Below are 10,131 nucleotides of genomic sequence, written 5' to 3'. Positions count from 1 at the left end.
ATCAACATGTGTTTAAATGCCACAACAGAGAATATTGCCAAAGAAAGTGTCACATGATGGTCTTCCTTTACACGCATAATGCAAAAAACAATTGTCCTTTATCTGTAATTTAATCAAGCTTCCCACATCATTTGGGCATGCACTGCCACACAAATCCTGTATCTCTGCTAAGGGTAGAGCCAATTGGCCCAATACAAGTACAAAAGAGTAAAAGTAGGGGCGGAGTCCTGTGACTCCCCCTGAAAGCACTTCACAAAACAGGTACTGGAAAGCCGCACGTGTCTCATGGTCTGGGACCCGGCCACTCCCCGCCCTATCATGAGAACTGCAGTAAACATTCAACAATCCAACAACAGAATTCTTTGCAAGGCAGGGGGTCTCGCGACCCCCCGGCCGTATTTATTAAAATATAAAAACAAACAAAAATTGAAATAATAGAACATTATTTACACAATTATTAAATGCAAAATTAAGACATTAGATTTACAGCGAGTTAGACAGGTATGATGGGCTAACCTTAACAAATGTCTAATACAGCGTGTTTCCTAACCGAATCTAACATCCTACATATCAATTTTGCATTCTAATAATTTCTGGTCCTACGGCAAGGTCGTTAACCGGTGTCAGATCCTTTTACCCAGCTACGCCCTCACGTCTGAGTGCGCATGCGCACAAGGGCCCGGTTACCGGGAGAGTTCCTCCCTCTCCTCGTTGCCCTCGTACGCTCCGTGAACTCCATTTAACCAAAGAGGAGGGTCCTTACACTCGCGCCATTTGCTGACGTCATAGTGTATGTGCGGGGTGGCTACCAGCCCGAGGAAAGCGTGACCTCCCTCCCCCGCACCCTTCCAAGCAAGCGGATATCCTGCCCCTGAAGTTCTAGGAGAGACCATAGGCCCCTCCCCCTGGACAGCCCCATTCGTTAATGGTGCCGCCCCCTAAGGACCTTAAATTGCTCCTCACCGATTATGACCTTACCGCCCGACCCACTTAATAAATACGACGATTAGGCTAATAAAGGGAAAGAAGGCCTAAAGAAAACGATTATGCATATTAAAACCAACCATTTAAGCAAATTAACTTTAGCTTTTGCCTGTGAACGGGAAAAAGGCCTAAGGAAGAAAACACATTATGCACCTACAGCATTGCAAAGCGTTACCGAGGATACCTACCAATGTCCAAAAAAACAAAGAGTGAAGGAGGGCCTGAGGGGAATCGTATTTATAGACCTCTTGGTACCTTGTCCCCCAACTTGACAGTAAACAACACGAGAGGTGCCAGAAGTCTGAATGTTGGAACCTAAAAAGTGTCCCTTCTGTAAAACAAAACCAACAGGTTAATGTTTGAAGAACAATAATCCTAGGGAATGCGGATATAGACACACATGAGAAGAGAATACTTAGAAAAAAGCCTGAAAAGTGCTTAGAAAAGTACCCATCAGCCCACTCAATAGTGGAACTTCGTCATCTGGGTTTGAATGGTTGAAATGGTGGTATCCAGTATCCACTCCTCGCTCCCGCCTTGAGTGGTCGCTCCCCTGCCTCAGCGCTACAAAGCTGTAACGTGGTATCGTATTTGATAAGTGCTCTGGGTCAAAGTATTGCTTTCTTAGCGCCAGGATTAAAATAGCGCTCACACTGCTTGGCTCGCTCTGTCTTAGACCTGCGCATTGTTTTTTGATATCGTATTTGGAAAGTGCTCTGGGTCAAAGTATTGCTTTCTTAGCGCCAGGATTAAAATAGCGCTCACACTGCTTGGCTTGCTCTGTTTTAGACCAGCGCATTGGTTTTGTGTTTTCCCCCGGCGTCCTGCTCTGCCCTCCCCTCCATTTTGACTCTGTTGTTGTTGTGCTCCGTTCCCTTCAGCCCGCCCCGCCTCCCAGCTGAGACGCCCTCGCCCCTCCCCCTCCACTATCCATATATGACAGCTCCTCCCGCGCGCAGCGTCCACGCGCAGCGACCGCGCCCAACCCGCGCCGAAGGTGCGCCAAAGGTAAGCCCGTCTACGCCCGTCCGCGCCTGGACCGCGCCCAGCGCCAGACCCCCTGCCCCTCGCGCGGCCCAGCCCCCCCGCATTACCTACGATGCCGCCACCCTCCTAGCCCTCAACCCCGGTCGCGCCCCCAACTGCGTCCAAGCCGCTCCTGGACACACCCATGGACCTTTCTCCTGCTACTCCTGCAAATTCATCGGCACCGACAACATCTCCGCTACAACCACTACACAGATTCCTGACCCCAACCACCTACAGTGCATCCTTCTCAACACCCGCTCGGTCCACAGACACGCCATTGACCTATGGAATCTACTAGACACCATCTCTCCAGACGTCGCCTTCCTAACAGAAACTTGGATGAACGCTTCCTCCGCCCCAGACATCACCATTGCCATCCCTGAAGACTATAAGATCACACGCAAGGACCGCACCGACCACACAGGAGGAGGAATCGCTATCGTCCATAAGAAATCAATCCGCATCTCAACCAGCTCTGACGCCAACCTCGCTAACTCCGAACACCTTCACTTCCAGATCCACATCGACCCCAAGACCACACTCAGAGGTACCCTCCTCTACAGACCACCAGGACCTCGCGCAAAATTCAGTGAAGACATCACGGACTTCATCACTCCTCACGCGCTCCCCTCCAAAGACTACATCCTTCTGGGAGACCTCAACTTTCACCTTGAAAAGTTCAACGACCGCAACACCTCCACCCTCTTGGACAATCTCGCCAACCTCGGACTTAAACAACTGGTCACTTCCCCCACCCACATCGCAGGTCACACACTCGACCCCATCTTCACCTCCAGCAATCATGTCTCCTTCAGCCACACTACGGATCTCCTCTGGACTGACCACAGTTGCGTTCACTTCACCTACAACAAACCAAAACCCACCAACCACCTCCAACCAACTCTGCAAAGAAACTGGAACAAAATCACCACGGACCAGATCTCCGCATCGCTCCTTCTAAACACCCCAGCCCACTCCTCTAACGCAAACGAAGCCGCCGCCAACCTCACCCTATGGCTATCCAACACCGCCGACACCTTAGCACCACTGAAGAAACGTCAAAGCAAACCTGGCAGCAAAAAGGCCTCATGGTTCAACGACGATCTTAAGAAGTCCAAGAAACTCTGCCGCTCCCTTGAAAAGGCCTGGAAAAAAGACCCAACCACTAGCACCAAGGACGCCTTCAAAAACGCCACCCGCAATCACCATCAACTAATCCGAAAGGCCAAGAAAACAGCATTCAAGAATCGACTTGACAACAACGCCCACAACAGCAAGGAACTTTTCAACATCGTCAAGGAATTTTCCAATCCCTCGGCCAACTCCAACGACATCACCCCCTCTCAAGCCCTCTGCGACTCCCTAGCCTCATTCTTCCACAACAAGATTGCAGACATCCACAACAGCTTCGACAACCAACCCGGAAACCAACCCACCCTACCATTTGCTGAACATTCTCCCCCGTGAACACCCTTAACGAATGGGACCCAATCTCCACTGAGGACACCATCCGCCTGATGAACTCCATCCACTCAGGATCCCCCACAGACCCATGTCCTCACCACATCTTCAACAAAGCAGACTCCGTCATAGCACCGCACCTCCGAGACGTCATCAACTGCTCCTTCAACTCCGCCACCTTCCCGGAAGACTGGAAACATGCTGAACTCACTGCCCTTCTGAAAAAACCCACAGCAGATCCCACCGAACTCAAAAATTACCGCCCCATCTCGCTCCTCCCATTCCCGGCCAAAGTCATTGAGAAAGCTGTCAACAACCAGCTCGCCGCCTTCCTCGAAGCCAACAAATCCCTCGACTCCTCACAATCTGGCTTCCGAGCAAAACACAGCACTGAGACCGCCCTCATCGCAGCAACAGACGACATTCGAACTCTACTGGACAATGGAGACACAGTCGCCCTCATCCTCCTCGACCTCTCTGCAGCATTCGACACAGTCTGCCACAGCACTCTTTTACAACGCCTCAATAACATCGGAATCCAAGGAAAAGCACTTGAATGGATCACCTCGTTCCTCACCGGAAGAACACAGAGAGTCCGCCTCCCACCATTCAAGTCCGAGGCCACTGAAGTCATCTGTGGCGTACCACAAGGATCCTCACTCAGCCCCACCCTCTTCAACGTATACATGAGCCCCCTCGCGGCCATCGCCCGCCAACACAACCTCAACATCATCTCTTACGCGGATGACACTCAACTAATCCTCTCTCTCACCAATGACCCCAGCACCGCCAAAACTAACCTACACGAAGGAATGAAAGAAGTTGCCGAATGGATGAAACAAAGCCGTCTGAAACTGAACTCAGACAAAACTGAAGTCCTCATCTTAGGTACATCCCCATCTGCATGGGACGACTCCTGGTGGCCGGAAGCCCTCGGAAAAGCACCCATCCCGACAGACCACGCACGGAACCTAGGCGTCATCCTGGATTCTTCACTCTCAATGAACAGACAAGTCAGCGCCGTATCCTCTTCCTGCTTCAACATTCTTCGCATGCTCAGAAAAACATTTCGCTGGATCCCCACCGAAACAAGGAAAACAGTCACCCATGCTCTGGTCACGAGCCGACTGGACTACGGAAACACCCTCTACGCAGGCACTACCGCTAAACTCCAGAAGAAACTCCAACGAATCCAAAACGCCTCAGCCAGGATCATATTAGACATCCCACGCAACGAACACACCTCTGGCCACCTTAAAGACCTCCACTGGCTACCCGTCAACAAGAGGATCACTTTCCGACTGCTAACCCACGCACACAAATCACTCTACGACATCGGACCAGAATGCCTCAACTCACGACTGTCCTTCTACACCCCCTCCCGCCAACTACGTTCTTCCAGCCAAGCCCTCGCCACTGTACCTCGCATCAACAAGACCACCATGGGAGGCAGATCCTTCTCATACCTGGCTGCTAAAACATGGAACTCACTCCCCGCCTACCTTCGCCTTACCCAGAACCACCTAGCATTCAGAAAGCAACTCAAAACGTGGATATTTGACAAGTAATCCTCCCCCCTTTCTAAGCGCCTTGAGACCCTCTGGGTATGTAGTGCGCTATATAAATTCTCTGACTTGACTTGACTTGACTTCCTCAGGACGAACCCGGGGCTAGCAAAACTTGGACCACATGGTTGACCCTCAACCAATAAAGATGATCAAGTACAGGCTGAAAGGACAAAGTTGCAGTGCTCAAGAATTGTGAAAAAAGGAAAAGAAAGGAAAAAATTGTGATCCAAGTGTTCTAAAAATACCTATCTTGATGTCATAAGAAAAACTTTATTGGGTCTGTCCATCAAGATGGTATGATTAAAAGCAGAGTGGAAATAGCATGCAAGGAATTGCTATTCACCAAGAGTGTAAAATGGTCGACATGTTTCAGCCTGGATAGGCTTTCTTCAGGACCTATGATGCACTACTGCAACACTTACTTTCTGTGAGAAAACTACAGTGCAGCTCCAATTTCTCCAGTGAGAAAATGGTAAATCTTCTCCTGTGTGGAAGAAAATAAAAATAAACAATAATCAAAGTTCATGTTCTTAGGGCTATCTTGTGTGTTCTAGTACACTGGTTAGTCCTATAATGTTCAACTCACCCCAATTGTAGGGAGGAAACACCTCACCTCACCTGGCACCCGCTCAGAGTAAAGGAGGCCACGCACTAAAAAGCTATACATTCATTAAATTTCATCTTAAAAAACAGGACTTGAACAAGTCCAAATAGTTTTCTTCAACAGCAACAGCGACAACAATTGAAGCAGATAAGGAAATCAAAGGTCAAAGTGACACTGCTTTCAACTCAGCGAGGTACACCCATCTCAAGGTAAACGTCCGCTTTCTAGGTCAGAGTCCTCCATCTCATCTAACCTAGAAGCGCCTGGAATGAACCCAAGAGACCAGAGCCTCCTACATAGTCTGAAAATGTATTTGTCTTTCTATAAAGAATATTAAACTCAAAAGATCCGTTCATTTAGAAAAGATTGTTGTTTTTGCAGACTGCTGGCTGAGTGCCAATTTCTAATCTCATACGCAGCTCTGCTCCTACTCGTTCCTATAATACAACAAGCGCTCTCACCTCTCTGTCGTTGCCTCGGTCTTTGTGCTGAGCCGAGGGGGAGGTAGAGACGCTGTGTATAGAGCCGCGTGTTATACGGCGGCTGCGGACCTTAGAGGGAGCCGCGTGTGTTGTGATACTGAATCGATCTTTCAACAGCCAATCGAGTCACTATATTTCAAGGCATAACCAATCTAGCTTAGGCTCTCTTCCCGGTTCCGCAGTCACAAGATGCAAGCCCTGGTTAAGTACACGAATGTTAGAACTAGTTTGATTGGTTCGGTTTTGTAAAGCGGAAATCACGGAACTGTTTGTTTGTGAAACACACGAATACCCCCAATAATGTACACTTCGCATTAGTCATATCGGGTTAGAATGATCAGTACTCAGTATTAAGATACAGTTTAACGAGTGATCCGATATTATGCTTAGAGCCCAGATAGCGGACCGATGTGTATATATCTAGTACACAGAGAGAGATGGTCATAGATCTGCCAGTCCGGAAACGGAAACCCATTAGTCATTGGTCAGAGGGATATTTGATGAACATAACCAGCGGATCCTGAAGCTCTGTTTACATGTGTGTGACAGCAAAGAGTGTATATTCACAACCGAGAAACTTACTCGGCATAGGACACTATAGATAGATCAAGGAACTGCTCGCTGACCTATATACGACATTCAGGAAACCATATCAAATGCGTGTATAGAAAAAATCTCACCGTCTATATTAGCGGGCACCTAGAGTTTCTCTACAGGTGGGTAAATAGAGGACACGATAATTTATGTCTTTGTCTGTGCATGTTGCCATGGATATTTCATTTAACGCATTACCGTGCCTGGATGAATCACTAGGCGCACTGTGTGTGTGTAGTGTCCCCAAGGAAATGCATTAACCAATCTAAATTACTCTGTAGTGTCCGAAAAAACAACCATCACTGGACCGCTTTAATCAGGGATATAGACTCTTATCAAAGCTTCTTGCACCCACAGATGCCTTCTATTGTGGAAACCATGTTCTAACATTCCTGTGAGAATGGAAAATACAGAAAACCTCAGTAGCTCGTGCCCTGAACTGCTGATGCCAATGTATATGAACTAGAGATCTGATTATAGCTGCAACCATGGGATCTCATCATTTAATCCCTCTGTATCACTTCTCAGTTTAAACACCCATCTTTGCTCTTTCCTTAGTAAAAACTGAGAGATGTCTGTAACGTGCTTGGGTATATATGGTTGTTCCAAAATTACCCACTTCAGGTCATCTGCCTGGTGTTTCTCCGAGAGGAAATGGGAAGTGAGCCGAGTACCTTGTTTACTGCGCCTAATTGTGCTCTTATGTTCTTGTATGCGCAATTTAATTTTTCTTGTTGTCATCCCTATGTATCTCAAGCCACACGGGCACGTGATTAAGTACACGACTTTCTCACTGTTGCAGTTCGTGTGGCGTTTGAGCAACCATGGTCGAGTGGTGCCTATATCAACTGATAAGATCTTCCTTGTTTGAGGGCACACAGAACAATTACCACATGGGTAATGACCTTGTACAGGAGGAAGATTCCACAGGGTAGATGTGGAGTCTTCCGTAATTTCTCGAGGTCTGGTGTGAACCAATTCATCCTTCAGGTTCGTTCCTCTTTTGAATGAGAATAGTGGTGGAGGGATTTTATCTCCAGAACTGTTCAGAATCTTCCACTTCTGTCTTATGATCTTCTGAAGTCTGGACGAGGAAGTGTTGAAGGTTGTGACACAAACCAGTTTGTTCAGAGGTGGTTTTACAACTGGAGCCTCCAGGAGTGACTCACGATGATTATTTGAGGCACGTTTCAATGATTTCCTGATGAGATGGCCAGGGTAGTGGCGCATCTTTAATTTAGTCGAGAGGTCCTTAGCCTGAGAGCGGAAATCCAAAATGTCTGAACAGTTCCTCCTCACCCGCAAAAACTGTCCAAAAGGGAGGTTTTCTCGTAGCGAGCTACAAGAAAACCTCCCTTTTGGACAGTTTTTGCGAGCTACGAGAAAACCTCCCTTTTGGACAGTTTTTGCGGGTGAGGAGGAACTGTTCAGACATTTTGGATTTCCGCTCTCAGGCTAAGGACCTCTCGACTAAATTAAAGATGCGCCACTACCCTGGCCATCTCATCAGGAAATCATTGAAATGTGCCTCAAATAATCATCGTGAGTCACTCCTGGAGGCTCCAGTTGTAAAACCACCTCCGAACAAACTGGTTTGTGTCACAACCTTCAACACTTCCTCGTCCAGACTTCAGAAGATCATAAGACAGAAGTGGAAGATTCTGAACAGTTCTGGAGATAAAATCCCTCCACCACTATTCTCATTCAAAAGAGGAACGAACCTGAAGGATGAATTGGTTCACACCAGACCTCGAGAAATTACGGAAGACTCCACATCTACCCTGTGGAATCTTCCTCCTGTACAAGGTCATTACCCATGTGGTAATTGTTCTGTGTGCCCTCAAACAAGGAAGACCTTATCAGTTGATATAGGCACCACTCGACCATGGTTGCTCAAACGCCACACGAACTGCAACAGTGAGAAAGTCGTGTACTTAATCACGTGCCCGTGTGGCTTGAGATACATAGGGATGACAACAAGAAAAATTAAATTGCGCATACAAGAACATAAGAGCACAATTAGGCGCTGTAAACAAGCTACTCGCCTCACTTCCCATTTCCTCTCGGAGAAACACCAGGCAGATGACCTGAAGTGGGTAATTTTGGAACAACCATATATACCCAAGCACGTTACAGACATCTCTCAGTTTTTACTAAGGAAAGAGCAAAGATGGGTGTTTAAACTGAGAAGTGATACAGAGGGATTAAATGATGAGATCCCATGGTTGCAGCTATAATCAGATCTCTAGTTCATATACATTGGCATCAGCAGTTCAGGGCACGAGCTACTGAGGTTTTCTGTATTTTCCATTTTCACAGGAATGTTAGAACATGGTTTCCACAATAGAAGGCATCTGTGGGTGCAAGAAGCTTTGATAAGAGTCTATATCCCTGATTAAAGCGGTCCAGTGATGGTTGTTTTTTCGGACACTACAGAGTAATTTAGATTGGTTAATGCATTTCCTTGGGGACACTACACACACAAAGCGCTCTCACCTCTCCGTCGTTGCCTCGGTCTTTGTGCTGAGCCGAGGGGGAGGTAGAGACGCTGTGTATAGAGCCGCGTGTTATACGGCGGCTGCGGACCTTAGAGGGAGCCGCGTGTGTTGTGATACTGATTCGATCTTTCAACAGCCAATCGAGTCACTATATTTCAAGGCATAACCAATCTAGCTTAGGCTCTCTTCCCGGTCCCGCAGTCCGAGCTACAAGAAAACCTCCCTTTTGGACAGTTTTTGCGAGCTACGAGAAAACCTCCCTTTTGGACAGTTTTTGCGGGTGAGGAGGAACTGTTCAGACATTTTGGATTTCCGCTCTCAGGCTAAGGACCTCTCGACTAAATTAAAGATGCGCCACTACCCTGGCCATCTCATCAGGAAATCATTGAAATGTGCCTCAAATAATCATCGTGAGTCACTCCTGGAGGCTCCAGTTGTAAAACCACCTCCGAACAAACTGGTTTGTGTCACAACCTTCAACACTTCCTCGTCCAGACTTCAGAAGATCATAAGACAGAAGTGGAAGATTCTGAACAGTTCTGGAGATAAAATCCCTCCACCACTATTCTCATTCAAAAGAGGAACGAACCTGAAGGATGAATTGGTTCACACCAGACCTCGAGAAATTACGGAAGACTCCACATCTACCCTAGTGATTCATCCAGACACGGTAATGCGTTAAATGAAATATCCATGGCAACATGCACAGACAAAGACATAAATTATCGTGTCCTCTATTTACCCACCTGTAGAGAAACTCTAGGTGCCCGCTAATATAGACGGTGAGATTTTTTCTATACACGCATTTGATATGGTTTCCTGAATGTCGTATATAGGTCAGCGAGCAGTTCCTTGATCTATCTATAGTGTCCTATGCCGAGTAAGTTTCTCGGTTGTGAATATACACTCTT

Source organism: Lissotriton vulgaris, chromosome 1_1, assembly GCF_964263255.1.
Source record: "Lissotriton vulgaris chromosome 1_1, aLisVul1.2, whole genome shotgun sequence".
In the NCBI taxonomy this organism is placed as follows: domain Eukaryota; kingdom Metazoa; phylum Chordata; class Amphibia; order Caudata; family Salamandridae; genus Lissotriton; species Lissotriton vulgaris.
This window is presented reverse-complemented; position numbering follows the sequence as displayed.